The 24061-nt window shown below is 48.1% G+C and overlaps 1 protein-coding gene across 2 annotated transcripts in view; it reads left to right on the plus strand.

Annotated features, from left to right (window-relative positions):
- The first annotated feature begins 1026 nt into the window (after positions 1–1026).
- DAAM1 (dishevelled associated activator of morphogenesis 1) overlaps positions 1027–24061 on the plus strand; it is a 182145-nt gene continuing 159110 nt past the window's right edge. The window contains exon 1 of one of the 2 annotated variants that reach the window (XM_079986770.1): positions 1027–1284. The gene's annotated coding sequence lies outside the window, so the exon portion shown is untranslated. The remainder of the gene's footprint in view (positions 1285–24061) is intronic. The other variant, XM_079986771.1, reaches the window with a different exon arrangement.

Here is a 24061-nt window from a genome sequence, read left to right on the forward strand (position 1 = left end):
CCTGCGGCAGGATTCAGAATCTTTTGTCTAACGTGGGTCTCGAACCCACAACCCTGAGATTAAGAGTCTCATGTTGCAACAACTGAGCTATTTATGAATGTTAATAATGTCACCTACCTTTTCCTTTACTTGTTCCCAGTACGCTTCTAAGCATAGTTCAGTGTTGGTGCTGACCTTTAAAGCCCTTAATGACTTTGGCCCAGTATACCTGAAGGAGCGTCTTCACCCCCATCGTTCAGCCCAGACACTGTGGTCCAGCTCCGAGGGTCTTCTGGCGGTTCCCGCACTGCGAGAAGTAAAGTTACAGGGAGCCAGGCAGAGGGCCTTCTCGGTAGTGACACCCGCCCTGTGGAATGCCCTCCTTTCAAATGTCAGGGATATAAAGAATCACATAACACTTAGAAATCATATGAAGGCAGCCCTGTTCAGGGAAGTTTTTAATGTCTGACATTTTATTACTTTTTTATATTTTGCTGGAAGCCACCCAGCGTGGCTGGGGGGGTGTTGCGGTGCCGTTCCCTTAGAGCAGCAGGGCGCTCGGGGCTGTGCAGTGGAGGTGGCGGGCAGGAGGGCGATTGCAGCTGTTCCGGCACCTCTTTTTCTAGAAAACAAGGAGCCCTGTTGGACACAGTATTCCAGTTGTGGTCTGAAATTCATTTTGTTAGCTTGGACCCAGGTCTCCAATCTGTTGGGGTCATCTGGGTTCGCGATCCTGTCTTCCGTGACACTGACTACCCCTCCCAGTTTGGTGTCAAATCGCCTCCTTTGCTGACCGAAACGAAACTCCCCGTCTTGGATTTTGGGGGAAAGTCAGCCAAGCTACGGCAGCAGCAGCTGGCGCTTGCCGGAGAGGGAGGGAGACCGCGCCGTGCTTCCTGGGAAACGTAGTCCTTCCCGGAGCGCCGCGCGTGCCCAAGAATCCCGTCCTCGGACTCCATCTCCCGGCTGCGCGCGGGGCGGCAGGCAGGCGGGAGCGCGCGGGGGGCGGGCGGGTTGGTTGGTAGGAGCGGCTTGCAGCGCGCGAGCCTCCCTTTACGCACAGCCGGAGACTCGCATTGTATCCTATCGGGCCAAAAGGGGATGATGTCACCTGCGGGCTGGTAAGGCGAGGGGAGGCAGGCGCTGCTGCCGTTGCTGCTGGTGGCGGCGGCAGGAGGAGGAGGAGGAGGAGGAGGAAGCGAGATCGAGCCCGATTCCCGGGCTCCTTTTGTAAGCAGCCGGGGACAGAAGGAGAAGAAGCAGCCGGAGTGGGCTTCGCCTCCTCCGGGATGGAGCGAGCGCCAGGTAAGCCTCTCCTGCGCCCCTCGCCATTCATCGGACGCGCCGCTCGCTTGGAGAGCCGGGCCGGGCTCTGCGTTTTTACGCACGGGGCCGGAGGAAGCGGCGCTACCTTCCGGGGAGGGGGAAGCGCTGGTGGGGAAGGTGAGCTCCGGAGCAGCTCTTTCCTTCTCCCTTTTCCTCAGGGGAGAAGGACCCCGAAGGAAACGGACTATTTTGGGCGGCGGCGGCGGCATGGGGATGCGGTGTCCGCTGGGGCGAACAGGGGGCGGGTGGGGTGGGAAAGGGAAGCGCCCAAGTCTGCCAAGGGGGCGGCACGGGCTGGGAACAAAACCAGCCAAACTTTAAACTCCCAGCCTTTCCATGGGATGGGGGGGGGGAATCTCTCCGGGCGCTGGAGGCTCTGCATCTCTGGGAACAGCTGGGGGGCGGCGGCCGGGAAGGGGGCGCCCTGGGTTTGTGCGGCTTTCCCTCTGCAGTTTGCGCCGGGAGGAGCGAGCCTGTGTGTGTGTGTACGTGTTTTTGTGCCTGCGTGTGGTTTTTTTGGCTAACAAAAGGGGCAGATGCGGAGAGGGCGGGTGGAGAGAGGCTTCGTTGCTCCCTTTCTTTTCGGCTGCGGCTTTCTTTTCCTTTTTCAATGGGACCGGCCGGGGTGGGGTGGGGTGTCGGTTGGAGAGAGGGAGAGGTCGAGTAGAAAACCACCTCCACGAGTTCTCTCACTCTCTGTCTCTTTTTTGGGAGGGGCGTGTTAAAATGTGCTCTCACCGCACCCCTACCCCACCCCTCGGGTTCAAAGGTGCCTGGAGCGGGGGGGGGGGTTGGGGAGGAGAGTTTTGATTCCTGCGAATTTCTTGGGGTGGCTTTTCTCCATCCAGGGGAAAAGGAGGCGTGGATGTCTCCACTGGTTTTAGCAATACCGCAGTATGGGAGCGTGTGTCTGCACGCGTGTTGCCACCTCGGGATCACAACACCTTTCTCCCGTTTTCTCACCTTCCCAATTACCTTTCCTGAAGAGTTGAGCTACACGCTTGCAGAAGGAGTTGCAAAAACAGAAAAAGAAAATAAAAGCAAGAACGCCTCCTGGTTGCGGACAGCTGGTCTCTCCCCCCTCTGATGTTTCTTACAGTCCCTTTAAGAACATAATAGCAACCCCCCCCCACCGCTGGATCAGGCCCATCTCACCCAGCATCCTGCCCTCATATTGACCAGCTGGATGCCCCCATGGGAAGCCTGCCAGCTAATATTAATGACTACGCTAATATTGAAATGCTGATACCCGGTGTCTAAGGAATTGGAATCCTTAATGATGAAGGAATTGGATGTCTAGGAGACAAAAGTTGCAAGGCGGAGCCAGCGCTGCCTTTTCAGAAATATGAGTTTGGAATGCCATTCAGGAAAAAAAAATTGAGACTTCCATGTTTACGCATGCACAGATGCACTCTTCCTTTTAAAAAGCACTGTTGCTTCACATTTTCAGGGGAGGACATGTCTCGATCTGTGCCATCCCTGTGTTTTGGTAAAGAGCAGCCAGGGTTCCAGATAATCAGCTATTTAAACCTATTTTCTCCAGGGGAAAAGATGGGCTAATCAGGTTTTTTTTTTCCCTCCCCCTGTGGAAGATGCAGAAACTGCTGTTGGCTGTTCCTGCCACCTGGTCTCTCTATCTTCCTTCCCTTCTCTCTCCCCGCCACCCAAAGGATTTAGGGAGATGAGGCTTGCTCCCGCTCTTTGCCTTATTATAACTAGCTGCACCTTTAACATACCCACTGAGGGATCTGGGTGGTATTTCTGCGCTCCCCAGATTCAGGGGAAATGAATCAGTTGCACAATTGCTTGGGCGGCAGGCCGTCAGAAAACCAGTGGCCAACTAGGTGAGGCAGCAATTGCCTGTGTGCATATAGATGTATCTGTTGAATTTCAGTTCCGTTTTCTCCTATGTGCACTGCATGCTGTGTCCCCCCCCCCCCCAGCGGTAACAAAACCTCATCCGAGTTGAGGATTTTTGAAGGAGAAAGTGTCTGCAACAGGAGAGAGAGAAAGAGAGGGGAGGGGGCATTGGAAATCTGGTTGCTATGGTTACTCTTGCAGTTGGAATCATTGCGATTTTTCACGCACAGGGCCCCCTCCCCAGTAGATCTGGAGTCTTCTCCACCCCTTTGCCTGGTAACTGGGAGGGTGTGGTCTCCCCCACAGAAAAGTCTCTCAAAAGACAGAATTCAGATGAGTGTCTGCGGTCTTGAGTCTTGTGACGGCTGTGTTTCGTTTTATGGTCAAAAGAAAAATGAGTGTCTGCCTGTAGCCGTTTCATAGCTTTATTTTATTTCATGGCGACAGTGCAACTGAGAAGCCCATTTTGCTCTCTCTCCTTGCTCTGCCCCTATATTAAAGCAGTGAATATGGGTGGTTTGGGCGTGTGTTGTACGACACGCTGTGAACAAGGAAAGCTGCTTTATTAGCAATGGGTGTGGGTGGGTTCCCCTGTTACGTTTGTGGAACAGCCTTGAGTACCTACTCATTTTCTAGAGCTGTCTCTGTGCAGATGCGTAGGCAGGCATCGCACACTCTTAATCCCATGGGGTGTTTCCCTCTCCTCCTCCTCCTCGCTGACTCCACTCCACGGTGACACTGTTGCTGCTCACTGGCACTTGTTGCAAGAGACAGTGGGGAGAAAGACGGTTCAGCTTTGTTCTTCTTGCACAAGCTCTTCGATGTGGGGAGCCTTGCAAAGCCTGGGGGGAGGCCGAGACTGTTGGAAGAAACTCTTGCAGAGAGGGCGTTGTGAAATAGCTTCGTTGGTTACGTTTTCTTACATGAGTTAATAGCTCGCCTTGCTTCACATCATGGAAGCCAGGGCAGTGTGTTTTGTGCAGTGATAGAAACTCAGGTATATAAGCTAGGCGCCAAATGGCTCCTTAAACCAAGGCTGCAGTCGCCAAAGCAGAATGTCTAGTTGCCATTTTGGGGCAAGACGGCTCCAAAGTCGTCTTTTTCAAATGATGGACTGACTGTGATTGATTCTCAGTTAAACATCTGGCTAGTTCAGATGGCTACCTTGAGCTAGTTTAAGAGATTTGAGAACTTAAAGAAGAAAAGTCACTTGATCCAGGGACAGTCCACACATATATTGACCTATTCCGACCTCTTTTTCTTAATGTTGACACGGACCATTCATAATGTAAGAATATTCTTCACAACTGTGAGCAGGGCAGTGGGGTGGGAGTAAGTGAAGACAAGCTACAGCGACTAACTAGAACATTGTTCACTGTTCCTGCTCAGGCTGCACAGAAAAACAGGCATTTTTGTTCCTGAAATTTATTCTGATGGTGCAGATGAAACATAACTGATAGAATTCTACAGGATGGGGTATTAGTGTGAGAAAGCAGTCCAGACCCAATGATCCCCAGATGTTGGAGATGTCAGGCACCATCCTGGCACCCAGGAATCTTCACTTGGTCGCAAGTGGCCGATAGCCAAGTGCAAAATGCGCGTGGCGCCTGGCTAATTTCAAACTGGTTATGTGTAGCTCTTGGGTGCTCTCCCACCCAGGCACTGGCCAGATGTGGTCCTCTGCTTAGCTTAGGTGCTGGTGGCCTCATTTGCCTTCATACCATCCTCTGGGATTGCCCGCAGCGATGTACAATAAGAATCTTGCTTCAGAGCTCTTCATTCTATCCGAATTTCACCCCTGCACTAAAACTTGTTCTGTAATTCCATTTTCTCTGCAGGATCTGTGTAAATATATACAAATGCAAAGTCTTCTTTTTATGCTCAGCCTAAGGTGTGGTCATAGTTCAGCAGCAGAGCAAGTGTAGAAGGCAGAGGAGGAAGAAACCTCTGCCTGGGGCCTTGGATGTCGTCTGCCAGTGACAGTAGGCAAGGCTGGCCAAGACAGACTGACTTTAATAGCACGAACACTCTGTGTAAGTCATAGCTTCCCTCAACGAATCTGGGAGATGTGGTTTGTTAAGGGGGGGGGCAGGGTTCTTGTTGTGCTTTAGTCGTTTAGTCGTGTCTTCTCTTCTCATGAGGTGGCCAAAGTATTGGAGCCTCAGCTTCAGGATCTGTCCTTCCAGTGAGCACCCAGGGTTCTTAGGAGACCCCTATACTCCCCTTGCAGAGCTACAATTTCCATAGGGCACTCTGGGCATTGCTGTTCTGCGAGGGGAATAAGGGTTTCCTTAACAACTCTCAGCTCCCTTAACAAACTGCAGTTCTCAGGATTCTCTGGGGGAAACCCACGGCCGCCTAAAGTGGTATGATATTGCTTTAAATACATAGTACAGATGGGGCCCAAGTCCAGACAAAGGAAAGAGGAGAGCAGTCTCTGATGCTGACTTCTGGACCTTTGTGTTGTAGCTCTGTGCATTTCAGAAGAACGCTTCTTTCAGGATCATGGAAAGCTTGCAAGGCCTAGAAATTTGGGGAAGGATCCTTAAAATCTGACCGACTCAATGGCCAGCTTGAAAGAGTGGCGGAGTCTCCTCCCTCCCCAGGCGTCTGATTCCAACATATATGGCCGACAAGATTTGTATGCATGTGCATACCTGCATGTGAAATGGACATGTGCCTATGTCATTTGCACAAGATGTTGGCCAACAGTCAATAGCATCCTTATCTCGGAAGCTTCAAGTGAGCAACATGCGTTTATAATCCTTATCTCTTTTGAGTCCAGTAACCCTGTGAATGACATGACGACGATTCCCTGCCTTTTTATGTAGGGAACCGGAGTCCAGGATTGGTGGCTTAGCCCAGTCTCCTGTTGAGTTCAGAGACAGGCAGGGAGTTGAACTTGGGCTGTTGAGACCATTGCGCTACTTGATGCAGCTCCAGGCTGGACAGTAGATATTCTCACTCGGCTGATGTGTTGCCAATTTTGATGTAGCTGAATTGACGCTCAGTCCATGTTCAGGCCAAGGGGCTGAGGCAACGTTGATGTTAGCGGGAACTGACATGCTTGAAACAACATCTCAGGAGCAGGCCGTATGGCATGAGGGAATAAGTCCCAAGTTTCTGCAGCGGTCAAACAATAGACCTTAAATCTTTTACTGGAAGGATTTTGCAGGGAGTGACATTTGCATTGAGATGTACCACATTCATTTGTCACCATGGACTTATTTTGGCATTAGGGGGACAGAAAGAGCAGGATGGGAGTTGAAGGTGGGAGGATGATGGGAATTTATTTTTATTAATTGCATTTATATCCCACCTTTTCCTCCTCAAGGTGGTGTATATGGGTCTCCCTCTACTCATTTACATCACATAAAACAATCCAGAATAAAATTCATGCTTCAGGGAGAATATTTCAGATCCTTCACTAAGTGCTTTCCCCATATTTATTTGTCTACTCAATTTATAGTGCTGCCCCATAGCAGAAGTACTATAAGAAGCCATGATGGTGTAATGGTTAGAACAGAGGTCAGCCTCGCCTGGTTTACCTCGCCTGGGCCAAGGTTTACCTCGCCTGGGCCAGTTCACTCCCACGGAGATCGCTCCATGGGCTGGATTGCATCTGCGCAGATGCGATTCCTGGCGCTGCGGAGGCAAGTCCCCACTCCGTGCTGCACTGGTTTAGCGCAGTGCACTGGGACTCGCCAAGTGGGCACATCAGTTTGGGGGCGGCTTGTGCGCCTTTTAAACAACCCCTGCGGGCTACTTCTGGTCCATGGGCCACAGGTTGCCGACCCCTGGGTAAGAAGAGGAAGAAGAAGAAGAGTTTGGATTTGATACAGTGGTGCCTCGCAAGATGAAATTAATCCGTTCCGTGAGGCTCTTCGTATAGCGGTTTTTTCGTCTTGCGAAGCAAGCCCATTGACAGCTTAGCGGATTAGCGCTATTAGCGGTTTAGCGGCTTTTAGCGATCAGCTGTTAAGTGGCTTATCAGCGGATCAGCTGATAAGCGGCTTAGGAAAAGGGGGGGAAACCCACAGGAACTCGCAAGACATTTTCATCTTGCGAAGCAAGCCCATAGGGAAATTCTTTTTGCGAAGCGCCTCCAAAATGGAAAACCCTTTCGTCTAGCGGGTTTTCCATCTTGCGAGGCATTCGTCTTGCGGGGCACCACTGTATCCCGCTTTATCACTACCCGAAGGAGTCTCAAAGCAGCTAACATTCTCCTTTCCCTTCCTCCCCCACAACAAACACTCTGTGAGGTGAGTGGGGCTGAGAGACTTCAGAGAAGTGTGACTAGCCCAAGGTCACCCAGCAGCTGCATGTGGAGGAGCGGGGAAGCGAACCCGGTTCACCAGATTATAAGTCCACCGCTCTTAACCACCACACCATGCTGGTGTTGGAGTAGGACCTGGGGGATCAGGGTTCAAATCCCCACTTCGCCCTGTCTAAACGGCACCATCCCTTTCTCCCTCTGTCGAAATATAGGCCAGTTGCAAGCTCATTGCAGGCAGGGACCTGTTCTCATATTGATCTGACACGCCATGTATATAGGTGGCAATGTCGGTGATAGAACGATTGTGCCCACAGTCTTTCAGCATGGCCAAAAGGCCTGGGCACGCTGCCAGCCAGTCACTGTCCTTTAAGCCTGTCTTCCCCAAAGTTGGGGTTGCCAACATCTTAGCAAAACCGCCTTTTCCACGCATTCCTTTGCAGCATCTTGGGCGATCTCTGCTTGCCTCGTTGAACTGGTTGTTTCCCCAGCTTTGCTTTAAACAGAGATCAGGAGGCAGAGCTTCCCCCACTTTCTTTCTCTGTTTGCTGGTGGCTTGATTGCTAATTCTGCCATCTGTGTAAAGAGAGACTGCATAGCTCTAGGCAGGGGTGGAGACGGGGCTTTTGCAAGAAATCCAGGGTGGTTTATTATTGATTACAGAGCTTGTTGCAAATCCGCAGAGCTAGCATTTGCTCCCTGAAGAAACGCTAGCTTGGGTCGCTGCTAAGCTAGGACCGCTTCCAAGTTGTTTGGGTACAGGTGGGGAACATCGAGCATATTCTGTTGCCATGTTCAAATTCCACGTCCTCCTGGATCAGATCCAGGGCTTGCTTTTGCACATTGTTCTTTTTTTAGCAGGGGCTAGCCAGATTTTTATGGGAAGCATACAGGTAGCAAGAAGGCAACATGCCCCATCCCTGCCCCCTAGGAATAGATGCCCCCCATGGCCAATTGAAGGGCTGTAGAAATGGCATTTGAAGAGGAATCTTAAAAGCTTACAGACGGAGATTCCTGCATTACAGCGGGTTGGACTAGATCAGAGGTAGGCAACCTAAGGCCCGGGTGCCGGATGCGGCCCAATTGCCTTCTCAATCCATCCTGCGGACGGTCCGGGAATCAGCGTGTTTTTACATGAGTAGAATGTGTGCATTTATTTAAAATGCATCTCTGGGTTATTTGTGGGGCATGGGAATTCATTCATCCCCCCCCCCCCCAAATATAGTCCCCCCGCCCAGGTTTGAGGGGCAGTGGACTGGCCCCCTGCTGAAAAAGTTTGCTGAGTCCACTAGATGAATCTTTGGGTCCCTTCCAACTCTACAATTCTATGGTAAAGGTAAAGGGACCCCTGACCATTAGGCCCAGTCATGGCCGACTCTGGGGTTGCGGTGCTCATCTTGCTTTATTGGCTGAGGAAGCCGGCGTACAGCTTCCGGGTCATGTGGCCAGCATGACTAAGCCGCTTCTGGCGAACCAGAGCAGCGCACGGAAACGCCGTCTGCCTTCCCGCCGGAGCGGTACCTACTTATCTACTTGCCCTTTGACGTGCTTTCGAACTGCTAGGTGGGCAGGAGCAGGGACCGAGGAATGGGAGCTCACCCTGTCACGGGGATTCAAACTGCTGACCTTCTGATCAGCAGGTCCTAGGCTCTGTGGTTTAACCCACAGCGCCACCCACGTCCCACAATTCTATGATTCTGTATTAAAATATCCTGTTAGATTGCAGGCAGCCTTGGGGAGGAATCTGAGTTAACCTAGCAAAAAGAGGAGAGACCCAATCGTGTCTAGTCCATTAAGGCAGGGTTTCTTGAACTTGGGTCTCCGGGTGTTTGTTGGACTCCAACTCCCATCATCCCTAGCTAGCAGGACCAGTGGTCAGGGATGATAGGAATTGTAGTCCAACAGTAGTTGGGGACCCAAGCTTAAGTCTGCCCTCACCCACCCTGCACCTTCCTGTCTGCCTTCTTCCTTCGAAGCAGTCCAGAGGAGGGGAGCTGGTTGTCTGTTTTCTCAGCCTCAGTGTTGCCCTTCTCGAACTCAGCAGGATGGAGATGAAACTGGAGCTTCTCTTTCTCCAGGGAGCTCAAGGTGGCATCCATGGCTCTCTTCCGCCTCATTTCATCCCCACAACCATCCTGTGAGGTGGGTTAGGCTGAGAAGTAGTGTCTGGACCTAGGTAATCTAGCAAATTTCATGGCCAAGTGGGGATTTGAACCCTGGTTTCTCTCAGGTCCCAGTCCGACACACTAACCACTACACTGGCTCACTACCCCGGTTGACTCTGTCTATTATTATTATTATTATTATTATTATTATTATTAAATGATATTTATTACTTTTAAAACTTACAGAAAAAAAAGAAAAAGAGAGAAGAAACAAAAGAAACAATACAATATAGACAATACAAAACACAACCTTAACATCTAAACACCATAAACTATACAAAACAAAACAAAAACAATTTAAAAACACACACCATACCTTTACCATAATCTATCTTTCATTCCCTTGTTTCATTGACCTCCTCTCACCTCCCTCCTTGTATTCCACTTCTATACGTTATCTCAGCAAATCCTTTATCTTAAAATATTTTTAATCTTATTCCCCATTAAATCTAATATACCTATTTACAGTTAACCTCTTAAAACATTTCCACTAAGGCCAAAAAAAAAAAAAATTCCATTCCAAGATTTTTCTATCCCTCATTAAATTTTACAAAATTTCCCTATATAGACTTTAAATTTTCCAATCTTCTTCACCGTCTCCTCTTCCTGGTCTCAGCCTCTGCCAGTCCTTTCTGTCAATTCCATATAGTCCATCAACCTGGAGATCTTATGTCCGAGGCTCTTAACTCTTCTCCACATTCCTTCTGCCTATCTTCTTCATATTCTTTAATTCTAGAAAGCAGATCTCGGGGAAGCTCCGACCCAGCAGCACTTTTGTTCCATCTCGACAGGTCAGCCAGATTTCCATAGTTAAAACTAGGATCCATAAAGTATTTCAAATCTTGTTTCAAGGTTCCTCCAAATCCAAAGGCCCCCAGACTCGTGTCTATTATTATGCTCTGTACAGTCATACCTTGGTTCTCGAACGTAATCCGTTCCAGAAGTCCATTCGACTTCCAAAATGTTCGAAAACTAAGGCATGGCTTCCGATTGGCTGCAGGAGCTTCCTGCACTCAAGTGGAAGCTGTGTCAGACGTTCGGCTTCCGATAAACGTTCGAAAACTGGAACACTTTCTTTTGGGTTTTTGGCGTTCAGGAGCCAAAACGTCGGAGTACTGATATGTTCTTAATGTTGTGCACCGCCCTAGGATCATTGGATATAGGACAGTATATAAATTTAATAATAATAATTTTTTATTTATACCCCGCCCATCTGGCTGGGTTTCTCCAGCCACTCTGGGCGGCTACCACCAAAATATTAAAATACAATGGTCTGTATTTTGTGTGTGGTGTAGTGTGGTATAGTGGTTAAGCGCGGTGGACTCATAATCTGGGGAACTGGGTTCGCTTCCCCACTCCTCCACATGCAGCTGCTGGGTGACCTTGGGCCAGTCACACTTCTCTGAAGTCTCTCAGCCCCACTCACCTCACAGAGTGTTTGTTGTGGGGGAGGAAGGGAAAGGAGAATGTTAGCCGCTTTGAGACTCCTTAGGGTAGTGATAAAGCGGGATATTAAATCTAAACTCTTCTTCTTCTTCTTCTTCTTCTTCTTCTTCTTCTTCTTCTTCTTCTTCTTCTTCTTCTTCTATTAAACAATAAAAGCTTCCCTAAACAGGGCTGCCTTCAGATGTCTTCTAAAAGTCTGCTAGTTATTTTTCTCTTTGACATCTGGTGGGAGGGTGTTCCACAGGGTGGGCGCCACTACCGAGAAGGCCCTCTCCCTGGTTCCCTGTAACCTCGCTTCTCGCAGCGAGAGAACCACCAGAAGGCCCTCGGCGCTGGACCTCAGTGTCTGGGCAGAACGATGGGGGCGGAGACGCTCCTTCAGGTATACTGGACCGAGGCCGTGTTTCCATGTGTTTCCATGCTCCGGATCAGAGTATGCTCTCCTAGACTGCTGTTCCTGTAGCTTCTCAGAATTTGTCATCTTCTGGGTCCCCCAAGTAGCTGAGCTAAGCATGCAGCAGCCCAGAACTGGTCCGACCATGTGTTTGAAGGGTGGGATAAAGGAAACTTGACATGTGCACAACACCTTGCTGGGTCAAGACCCAACACTTGCAGGTGTGTAGTTATTCAGTTATTTTACAAGCGATGCTCCCAAGTTTTTATTGCTATTTTTAAAAATGCAGTGGGCTTCCAAGATCAGAGGCTGCCTTTGAAATGACACACGGTGTTCTCCTTGAAGTAGCTTGTATTTACGGTCTGTGCCCGGGAGTTATTGCTGCCTCCACCTCCCGCCTTTCTGAAAATGTGGCAACCTTTCTTTTTTTGATAGCGGGAGAAGCTCAGCTGGGAACGGGGTGGGCCTTTCAAGCAGCGACTTAATCAGTTCTGCAGGGACTAAAAATAACTCTTCAATGCCACGGCTTATCACAGAAGTGAAAGCAAACCTGGATCCCAAACTGGCCTTGTTGTGTGTGTGTGTGTGTGTGTGTGTGTGTGTGTCTGAGAGAGAGAGAACGGCACTTGCGTACAGAGACAAAATGTAGGACTGGAAGATGGTATGGAAGCAGGGAAATACAGTGGACATGCTCCTGAAAAACACAATGCTGGCTAACACTTTGTGGGAGTTAATTCATTAAAATAAATAATATCTAATAGATGTGAAATGGGATGTGGGTGGCACTGTGGTCTAAACCACAGAGCTTAGGGCTGGCTGATCAGAAGGTCGGCGGTTCAAATCCCCGCGACAGGGTGAGCTCCCGTTGTTCGGTCCCAGCTCCTGTCAACCTAGCAGTTCAAAAGCACGTGAAGTGCAAGTAGATAAATAGGTATCGCTCCAGCAGGAAGGTAAACGGCGTTTCCGTGCGCTGTTCTGGTTTCACCAGAAGCGGCTTAGTCATGCTGGCCACATGACCAGGAAGCTGTCTGGAAAAACGCCGGACCCCTTGGCCTATAGAGCGAAATGAGCGGCGCACCCCCAGAATCGTCCGCGACTGGACCTAACGGTCAGGGGTACCTTTACCTTTTAATAGATGTAAACATAAGAGCAGACCTGATGGATCAGTCCAGCAACTTGTTCTCACAGCCCCACGTCTTTAGCAAACCCTCCAGCAGGGCCCCTAAGCACAACTGCACCCTCCCCACTTGGGAATTGCAGAAACTGGTATTCAGAGTAGAGAGGAGTGGATTTGTCCATCTTCACTCTCTTGGTTTCTCATCTTTCCAGTTGTAAATTCAGTTCTCCACATTTCTGTGTTTGTTTTGGATTGAAAATTATTGTTACAGTTATCATTATTTATTTGCATACCGCCCAAACCTGCAGGTCTCAGGGTGGCTGCAACGTAAAATCACAATATAAAAACACAAAATACATAATAAAAACCAAAACAAAAGCAAATCAATAATCCCCCCCTCCCCAACACATTTTAAATGTGCATTGGATGTCAAAGGCCTTGTTAAAGAGGCCTAAAGGTGTAGAATAATTAATAATAATAATAATAATAATAATAATTCATTTATATCCCGCCCTTGCCAGCCGAAGCCGGGCTCAGAACGGCTAACAACAGTAAAAAATAACAGTTTACATAAAATCATAATCAATTAATTGAAATACATTCTAAAATCAATTCATTCTAAAATCAATTCAAAATCAAATTAATGGCAACCATTGGGCTAGAGTTCTGTGAGGATTACCAAAGGAGGGGGTCAGACTGTGCCTTAGCCAAAGGCCTGGTAGAACAGCTCTGTCTTGCAGGCCCTGTGGAAAGATGTCAAGTCCTGCAGGGCCCTAGTCTCTTGTCTCTTGTGACAGAGCGTTCCACGAGATCGGGGCCACTGCCGAAAAAGCCCTGGCTCTGGTTGAGGCCAGCCTAACCTCCCTGTGGCCCGGGACCTCCAGGATGTTTTTGTTTGAAGACCGTAAGGTCCTCTGTGGGACATACCAGGAGAGGTGGTCCCCACAACTGGGGAGCCACTGCAGAAAAGGCCCAGTCCTGTGTTGCTGCCTTCTAGACCTCTCGTGAAAGAGGCACACAATTTCAGCTAGTTGTGGCGGTAGGAGGCGGTTCAAAGGCTACAGAGGTCCTGGCTTTTAGGGAATTGTGAGTTGCCTTCATTTCTTCCTGACTATCAATAATGACCCAGAAACTCATCCATCTAGGTCAGGAGTCAGCAAACTTTTTCAGCTGTGGGCTGGTCCACTGTCTCTCAGACCTTGGGGGGGCAGACTATATTTTTTTTGGGGGGGGGATGAATTACAGTGGTGCCCCGCAAGACGAAAAACCCGCTAGACGAAAGGGTTTTCCGTTTTGGAGGTGCTTCGCAAAACGAATTTCCTATGGACTTGCTTCGCAAGACGAGAATGTCTTGCGAGTTTTTCCGACTTTTTCCCCCTCCCCCCCCCTTTTTCTAAGCCGCTTATCTGCTTATCCACTAAGCCGCTAAAAGCCGCTAATAGCGCTAATCCGCTAAGCCGTCAATGGGCTTGCTTCGTAAGATGAAAAAAACGCTAGACGAAGAGAATCGCGGAACGGATTATTTTCGTCTTGCGAGGCACCACTGTAATTCCTATGCCCCACAAATAACCCAGAGATACGTTTTAAATAAAAGCACACATTTAAATAAAAGCACTACTTATGTAAAAACCCCAGGCAGGCCCCACAAATAACCCAAAGATGCATTTTAAATGAAAGGACACATTCTACTCATGTAAAAACACGCTGATTCTCGGACTGTCTGCAGGCCAGATTGAGAGGCGATTGGGCCGGATCTGGCCCCCAGGCCTTTGTTTGCCTACCCATGATCTAGGTTGAGTGCATTGCAGGGGGTTGGACTAGACAACCTTTGGGGGTCCCTTCCAATTCTACGATTCTAGGAGTGTACGGCTGCAGCGTGTCCCCAGCAGCGTGTGGCTGGAGCAGCCTTTGTATCTCCCGTTTCCAGGAAACCCTTCTTCTCTGCTAGCGTAGCAGACGATTGCGTTGTGCTTGTGCTGTTTTGGTCCCAGAAACCTACTTTGCATCTCCTAAGTAGGTTATGTTTATGTTTTCCTGGCTTCCCCCTCAGCCTGTCACTTTCTCTCTTTCTCCCTGCCCCCCCTCTCCCCCCATCTGCCAAGTGGTTTTTCCTGCTACAGCTCCTGGAGGTGTGAAAGAGAGTTGCTGAAGGGCGGTCAGCCAAGGGCGCTCACCTGCTGTATCCTTCTGTCTGGGTTCAAGAAGGACACTGACAAACTGGAACGTGTCCAGAGGAGGGCAACCAAAATGGTCAAAGGCCTGGAAACGATGCCTTATGAGGAACGGCTAAGGGAGCTGGGCATGTTTAGCCTGGAGAAGAGGAGGTTAAGGGGTGATATGATAGCCATGGTCAAATATATAAAAGGATGTCACATAGAGGAGGGAGAAAGGTTGTTTTCTGCTGCTCCAGAGAAGCGGACACGGAGCAATGGATCCAAACTACAAGAAAGAAGATTCCACCTAAACATTAGGAAGAACTTCCTGACAGTAAGAGCTGTTCGACAGTGGGATTTGCTGCCAAGGAGTGTGGTGGAGTCTCCTTCTTTGGAGGTCTTTAAGCAGAGGCTTGACAACCATATGCCAGGAGTGCTCTGATGGTGTTTCCTGCTTGGCAGGGGGTTGGACTCGATGGCCCTTGTGGTCTCTTCCAACTCTAAGATTCTATGTAAGTGCCGGCCTTTCCTGGAGTTGTTAGCAGTACCTAGGCTCTGGACAATCCTTTTCTCTCTCCCCCCACTGCCTGCCCCTCTTCCTGCACCAGACTTCCAGGTTTAAAAACTGCTGAAACATTTGCTCCTACAAGGAAAGGGCTATGCTGGTGTTCTCAGAAACCTCTCCCTCTTGCCTAGAAATCTGCATAGATTCAGAGCCCTGACTCTGAGGTTTCGCCAGGCATTGTCCACTGTATTTTGGGGAGAGGGGGAAAAACAATTCCTTATGGCCTAGAAACTTGATTTAAAAAAAAACAAAAAAACAACCTGAGATGACATTACAGTGGTACCTCTGGTTGCGAATGGGATCCATTCCGGAGGCCCGTTCGCAACCTGAAAATGGCGCAACTTGAAGCGCCGTATCTACACAGGTGCACGGCGCGATTTGGCACTTGTGGGTTAAACCACAGAGCCTAGGACTTGCCGATCAGAAGGTCGGCGGTTCGAATCCCCGTGACGGGGTGAGCTCCTGTTGCTCGGTCCCTGCTCCTGCCAACCTAGCAGTTCGAAAGCACGTCAAAGTGCAAGTAGATAAATTCTCTGCCGGGCCGGGAAGGTAAACGGCGTTTCCGTGTGCTGCTCTGGTTCGCCAGAAGTGGCTTAGTCCTGCTGCCACATGACCCGGAAGCTGTACGCCGGCTCCCTCGGCCAATAAAGCGAGATGAGTGCGGCAACCCCTGAGTCGGTCACGACGGGACCTAATGGTCAGGGGTCCCTTTACCCTTTACCTTTAAATGCAGTAAATAAGATATTCTGTTTAGGATTAGGGTTAAGGTTAGGTTAAGAAAGCTGGAGGGGTCAGCCAGATGAAGATGTCAATCTCCAACCTGGCATCTAGAGATCTCCATGTGGTTGGAACTGGACCCACGCCATTCACAAAACGCGCCTGATACCTGGGGGGATTTCAAACACTGCTTGACAGAATGGGCTTATTTATGACTGCTAGCTTGACAGCTTTTGACGTGGAGATCTAACCCACCTCCATCTCTATAGAGGTGCACTTGGGGCACATCTGGACTGAAGTTGTGGATTATTATTTTTTTAGATGAGTCTGCAATGAAACTTCCAGAGTACTGGACTCAGCAATTGGGTACTAATTTAATCCAGGGATGCGGGTGGTGCTGTGGTCTAAACCACTGAGCCTCTTGGGGTTGCCGATCAGAAGGTTGGCGGGTTGAATCCCCGTGACGGGGTGAGCTCCCGTTGCTCGGTCCCAGCTCTTGTCAACCTAGCAGTTCAAAAGCACACCCGTGCAAGTAGATAAATAGGCGGGAAGGTATACATCTTTTCCGTGCTCTACTCTGATTTTGGTGTTCCATTGCGCCAGAAGCGGCTTAGTCCTGCTGGCCACATGACCCGGGAAAACTGTCTGCGGACAAATTCCAGCTCCCTTGGCCTGTAAAGCGAGATCACCCCAGAGTCGTCTGCGACTGGACATAACTGTCAGAGGCCCTTTACCTTTTTAAAAATATAATTTCATCAAAGTGGTTTCACTAAGTCGCCGGTAGTGCAAAACTGCAGGGATACTGTATAGAGCCTCACTAGGAAAGTAAGTGAGTAGGCGGTGGAATCTAGCAAATTGGCATTCTGTTCTGACCTTGGGAATGTCTTAAAAGTAGCTGTGGAGCCTTATCATTATGTATAAGAAGGCTGGGAACAAACACAGTTAGAAATGCATAAACATCCTAAAAATCTTGCTGGCTACAAAAGTCCTGCTGATTGTTCCTTCTGAAAGAAGAAAGAGAGCAAAAGGTTTCATAGTTTCAGCAAGCCCTGCGGTTGATTATATGCAGCACCTCTCACAAATTAGGATTTTTGCAATGCTTCTGGCTTTCTGCCTTGATATCTATAACCCACCCTCTCTCTCTCTCTCTCTCTCTCTCAATATATATAGTGCATTTTGCCAGTTTTACAGCTCACCAGGTTTAAGCAGAAGGTGGTTTCTGTTTGGTGGCTGAACCTGATTTTAAAAGGAATGACTTAAATGTGGCACTTAAAAAAAAAAGAAATAAAATATTTGTTCATGCTGGAAAATCTACATGGGTTTGCTTCTGTAGCTGGTTAAACAATGCTAGTATCAAACCGCTTTTGCTGTTCTTAATAATGAAAAGGGCTTTGTATCAAGGCAGTTTCACTCCAGCTTGTGGGTTTGCATCTGCAAAAAGTGGCTTCAAGCCTTTTGCTCAGCCTTGTGTTGCAAAAATGGTTAGTGGTTGAACCATCCAACGCTTAGTGCATTCTGTTTTACAGTACAGTTGTACCTTAGATCCCGAACGCCTTTGTAGTCGAACATTCTGGCTTCCGAACACCACAAACCTGGAAGTGAGTGTTCTAGTTTGTGAACATTCTTTTGGAATCTGAACATCCGACGGGGCTTCCGATTGGCTGCAGGAGCTTCCTGCAGCCAATTAGAAGCCGGGCTTTGGTTTCTGAATGTTTTGGAAGTCAAATGGACTTCCGGAATGGATTCCGTTTGACTTCCGAGGTTCCGCTGTAATCAGAAGGGCTGATGTCAAAGGATCCAAAAGCGACGTCTGCTATGATATTCCTGTGATAACTGCTGACACCTCCTGCTTATCACCCCAAAAGTCAGCCAGGACGCAACGCCCTGCATTCACTGTTTTCATCCTGAAAATCAAGATTAAGTGAGGTTTCTGCTCTACCTGAGCTCGCCTTAGAACACCTGCATTATGGTTCTTGATATCCCTGCCTAACTTGTCCCTAGTTAATTAGCATCATGCTGATGAATCCTCGCGGCATGTGATCTATAGCTTACTTGTATCACATGATTTAAGGTCTCTGCTGTTTGACATCCTCTGCTACATAACCATCCTTTCTTTGGCCAAGCACAACCGTGTACAAAGTGCATTAATCCATAGCTTGATGGAGTTCGGGTAGTTTTTCATGGAATCAGAGTTGTAGAGTTGGGAGGGACCCAGAAGGTCATTTCATCCAGCCCCCTCAATGCAGGAATCTCAGCTAAAACATCCAAGACAGATGGCAACCCAATCCCTGCTAGCGTACAATAAATGTCAGCATCTGTATCTGTTAGCTAGCTTCCTTCTTTTATGAAATCCTTTCTATTTGATTTTACAAATGCAGTGGTACCTTGGTTTACGAACTTAATCCGTTTCGGAAGTCCGTTTTTAAACCAAAACCATTCTTAAACCGAGGCGCGCTTTCCCTAATGAGGCCTCCCACCGCCTGTGCCCTTCCACCATTCGTTTTTTGGGTGTGTGTTTTTTAAAAAAATTATTAACCGACCAAGCAAATCAAATCAAATCACATCACATAAATTCCGAATTACAAAGCCGAATTTTAAATTTTTGTTGAGGGGACCCATATTTCAAGTTCCGAAGGAGGATTCTGATCATCTTCTTGCTACTGCGTTAATATCCAAATCAGTCCAAATAAAGTACATAATTCTATCCAGTCTTATCTTGCTGTTTCCACATCTCATCTTGTTCGTATATTTTTTCTTTTTTTCTTTATGATCTCTTCTGATAATCTCCTTAAGCAGATAAACACCAATTATATCCTGTGTGGATTTTTCCGTTCGTCCAATCCTCATATCGAGATGGTTTCCATATATCATCACTTTCATAAATAACATCGCTCTTTCCATCATTAATCTCAGGATCTGTCGTTCTTAAGTCCCACTGAGGAGTCTCACCCACAATATAAAAACAGCTCTTTTCCTCCTCCAAGACTCAAGTCCTCCGACAGAGCTTACCAACATGGCAACGGTATTTTTAACTGCGTCATTCCAAAACTCTTAAACTTTCCACGCTCTTCTTAAAACATGCTTTGGTTAGAAGATTCATCTCCACACAGTCGTAAATCCACAGCTTAAGTCATTAAAACGGCATTTCTGACTTGGGGGGGGGATTCTTGTTTAATCACATAGAGGAAAGAAAGGAAAGTTTTTTTCCCCTCCCCCATCCAGTCCCTTTGCCATACCGAGTCTTGGCATATCTTCTCATGATTGATTCTTGTTCCTCCGACTCGTCTTGTTTATCAGAGAACTCTTCAGTTAGCAGTCTTTACTCCCCCTCCTTCCTTGAAATATGTGCATTCGCTTCTTCCTAATTGTTCCTTTTGAAGTTTTTGCAGCTAGCGGCGCGGATCAGAGACAGCGTCCAGGAGCACCGAGATCCACAGGAGGGCATTCTGCCTAGTGCCCCCATCCCCACAAATTCGGGGGTGGTATAGGGCACAGCAGGCAAGGGCAGCCCCCCATAACCTTGGGGGGGGGGGGTAGGGAGGCTATTTATTCCCATCACAGCCTCCTAATTACCTCCTGTGGGTCGGAGAGATGTTATTGTCAGCCATCTTCCGATGCGCCCCTAGTGGCCCCTCATCCTTCCACCATTCGGATTCCATTCTTAGACCAAGGTAAAGTTCTCAAACCGAGACACTACAGTGGTAACTTGGGTTAAGAACTTAATTTGTTCTGGAGGTCTGTTCTTAACCTGAAACTGTTCTTAACCTGAGGTACCACTTTAGCTAATGGCGCCTCCCGCTGCCACTGCGCTGCCAGATCACGATTTCTGTTCTTATCCTGAAGCAAAGTTCTTAACCCAAGGTACTATTTCTGGGTTAGCAAAGTCTGTAACCTGAAGCGTCTGTAACCTGGTCCATGGGGTCATGAAGAGTCGGACACGACTAAACGACTAAACAACATTATTCTATAATCTGTATTTTATATCAATCCCTATTGTCCATAATATTTGTTACATTACAAGTGAGATTAAAATCCTGCTAATGTTTTCATCTGCTTGCAATGGTCTCTTAAATAGATTATATTTTTTTCTCATTCTTTTAAAATGCTTTTTGTCCTCTTTGTTCCTGAGCCTTCCGGTCAGCTTTTCCATTTCTGCATAGTCCATCCGCTTAGCTTGCCTTTGGTCCGTGGTAGCGACTATTTCTTCTTTCCATCCCTGGTCCAGTAGCATCCGTGCAGCTGTTGTCACATACATAAAGAGACTTTTCTGGTCCGTTGGTACTTCTATACCTATAGTTCCTAATAGAAATCTTCCATTTTTTAAACAAAAAATATTTTAAACATTTTTTCCATTTCATTATATATCATCTCCCAGAAAGCTTTTATTACCTTACACGACCACCACATGTAATACAAGGTACCTTCTTTTTCTTTACATTTCCAGCAGGTGTTTGTACTTGTTCTATACATTTTTGCTAACTTCTTAGCTTCCAGGGAGGCAAAGTGTTTTGCTTACCAAGAAGCACATTGGAGGCTACTTTATACCGAGTGAGACCAGCGCTCCATTTAACTCAGTATTGTCTGCTCTGACTGATAGTGTCTCTCTATGCCAGTGTGGTGTAGTGGTTAAGAGCGGTGGACTCGTAATCTGGTGAACTGGGTTTGCTTCCCCGCTCCTCCACATGCAGCTGCTGGGTGACCTTGGGCCAGTCACACTTCTCCGAAGACTCTCAGTGAGCACTCAGAGCTGATTTCCTTAAGAATGGATAGGTCTGACCTTCTTGCAGTCCATGGGTTAGGGTTAGTAGGGGACAAAGGCTAGCAATGGCCCATCAGGGAAACCATCAGAGGGCAAGGCTGCCAGGCAAGGGGGAGCGGGTTCCCTTCTTTGCTGGGTGTTAGTAGGCAGAGGGAAAGGACAGGCTTAGGGCTGAGGCCTAAGCCTGTCCTAGGGAGAGCCAGTGTGGTGTAGTGGTTAAGAGCGGTAGTCTCGTAATCTGGGGAACCGGGTTCGCTTCCCTGCTCCTCCACATGCAGCTGCTGGGTGACCTTGGGCTAGTCACACTTCTCCGAAGACTCTCAGCCCCACTCACCCCACAGAGTGTTTGTTGTGGGGGAGGAAGGGAAAGGGGAATGTTAGCCGCTTTGAGACTCCTTAGGGTAGCGATAAAGCGGGATATCAAATCCATTTGGCAGAGTTCTGACCAATTCCATGGAACAAGTCCTTAAAGCACTCACTGTATGCAGAAAAGTGCTGTGTAGATGCTTTTTGAAGGATGCGCCGCTAGAAGTTCTTCACGGACTGCTGAAGGGTGCCCTTTATCTTTTGGGATCTGTGGGGTGGAGATCTGAGTATGCAGAAGACGAGAAGGCAAAACAAAAATCTCAGGAATTCCGAAGCTTGATAATCATCTTCCCCATCCTGCCCAGTGCATCTTGTTTTTCCTGATCTGTGCAATTTGGAGTTACAAGTCTTTGCTCCTGGAGAAGGGGGAGAATGTCAGGATTTAACTAGTAAATGCTTGTGAAACTAAAATATTGACGGTTCTCTTTCCTGCCCCATCTTCTCTCTTGCTTGTATTCACTGGTCTGGATGACATGGAAACCGTGGTTGTTGTGAAAGTGTGGGCTGTAGGAGAAGCGATTGCATCTGCTCGGCTCCTTGCCAGACATTTTGTCGCTGTGCCCCTCTGAACCTCAGCCATCGTTGGGCCTAGCACACTGCCCAGGCTGGTGGTTTAGCTCTCTGCAGGCTAAGGTTTAACCAAGGCCCCTCCTATGGTTTGCAGCCCATGGTTTATCTAGGAGACCTAAATCACAAGCCCAGGTTAGGTCAACACGCTAAGCCAAACCATGGTTTAGCTTTGCATGGCTTGAATTCAATTCTCCATAGTTCTGCACTTGCGAATTTCTTTCTCTTTTCATGGCTTTCTAGTGGATATTTCCCCAACGCCTTTTTTTAATGTAACCTTGCCTAACGTAGAATGTATTTCTGTATGTTGTTCACGCTAGCACAATCATTTTCACACACATTTCCCCTAATATCAGCCTTTTGGTAGGAGATCCGCATTGCAGAATTTGGCAAGGGGGGGCGGGGGGGGCTGCTTCTTCCTCCCAGGAGACGACCCCCCCCCCCAGTCTGAAGATATCCTCTTTGGGCTCTGGGATAGGTCTTCTGAGGGAGGTGTGTTCCAGCGCATTTTGGTTTAGAAAATAATAATATAATAAATTTTTATGTATACCCTGCCCTTCCGGGTTCAAAAACCAGGACAAATCTAAAACAAATCTAAAACACTTTAAAACACTTAATTATAAAAACAGCATTAAAATACAGTATAAAAACATGAATAACAATAAAATTCAAAAGTAAAAAATCAATTAGATAATCCCCAGGGCTAGCTGGCTGAATTAGTCCTACTTGGGCCAGCGAGGAGGCCAGGGGAGAATTAGCTCTGGGGTCTCAGAGCGGGTGATCTTCATAAAAGGGGAGGTAGAGGGAAGAGAAGGGAAATAAAAGATCAGGCTGAATTCAAATTAAAGGACAGGCAGAATAGCTCTGTCCTACAGGCTCTATGGAAGGAGGTTAAATCCTGAAGGGCCCTGGTCTCATGGGACAGAGCATTCCACCAGGTCGGAGCCATCACTGAGAAGGCCCTGGCCCTGGTGGAGGATAGTCTGACTTCCTTAGGGCCCGGGACCTCTAAACTATGGTTATTCATGGACCTTAAGGTCCTCTCCAGTATCCTCCTGAGCCCTTTCGTCTCCCAAAGATATCCCCAAAGACAGCAGAAGTTTAGGATCAGAGTTTCCTTCCCCTGGATGGCTTAGCCACCCCCACCCCAGGTTGAGAAGCCCTATCTGCCCCCCCCCGGGTAACAAACAGTTCTGTAATTGTAAAAAACACACAATTAAAAATAAAATAAAAACATACCTAAAACATTGAAACAGTTAAAACAATAAACTTTCTTTAGATGTTTAGATATGTTCTAAGACCAGATGCGGCCAAGTCCCTGCGTTGGGATAGGCCTGCTGAAACACAACAAAAGTCATTTTGAAAGAGTGCAGTGACTAAGAGTCAAGAGGCAGGGAGTTCCACAGTACAGGTGTTGCAACACCTGTGGAACGACTGCTTACAAACGTGGCAAAGTGCTCTGAGTCCTTATGCAGGGAAAGTGCTCTAAAAATACTAAGCCTTGTTTTAGCGGAGCTCGCTGTGCTCCTGTCAGCAAATGCGTCTTCCTGGAAGGCTCTGCCTCTTCGTTCTCTATAACCTTCCTCCCGAAGCGCCGCTTGCAGAGTTCCTCAGGCGCTCTCTCTGCTGTCAGCTCCCACGCTGCGAAGGGCGAAACTCTTGCTCCCTCGGTGCGCTTTGATAGGCAAGTGTCTTCATGCTCCTTATCTCCCCAAAGGAATGTGCTGGGCAGTACACAGCGATGTGCACGAAGGATGATCATCTTAGTAACGTCCTCTCTCTGCATGGTTTTAAGAGCTTATGGTTGGGTGCCCTAAATATTTACTCTTGTGTTGCTTTTGCAGGGGGGCAGGATGTGTGAAGGAGAAGAAGAGCATAGAAGGCCAGAGGTTCTGGAATAATAATAATAATAATAATAATAATAATAATAATAATAATAATAATAATTTATTATTTATACCCCGCCCATGTGGCTGGGTTTCCCCAGCCACTCTGGGCGGCTTCCAACAAAACACTAAAATACAATAACCTGTTGTTGTTGTTGTTTAGTCATTTAGTCGTGTCCGACCCTTCGTGACCCCCTGGACCAGAGCATGCCAGGCACTCCTGTCTTCCATTGCCTCCCGCAGTTTGGTCAAACTCATGCTGGTAGCTTCGAGAACACTATCCAACCATCTCATCTTCTGTCGTCCCCTTCTCCTTGTGCCCTCCGTCTTTCCCAACATCAGGGTCTTTTCCAGGGAGTCTTCTCTTCTCATGTGGTGGCCAAAGTATTGGAGCCTCAGCTTCAGGATCTGTCCTTCCAGTGAGCACTCAGGGCTCCAGCACCATAATTCAAAAGCATCAATTCTTCGGCGATCAGCCTTCTTTAACA

The sequence above is a fragment of the Podarcis cretensis genome (assembly GCF_951804945.1).
Source record: "Podarcis cretensis genome assembly, chromosome: 1".
In the NCBI taxonomy this organism is placed as follows: Eukaryota; Metazoa; Chordata; class Lepidosauria; order Squamata; family Lacertidae; genus Podarcis; species Podarcis cretensis.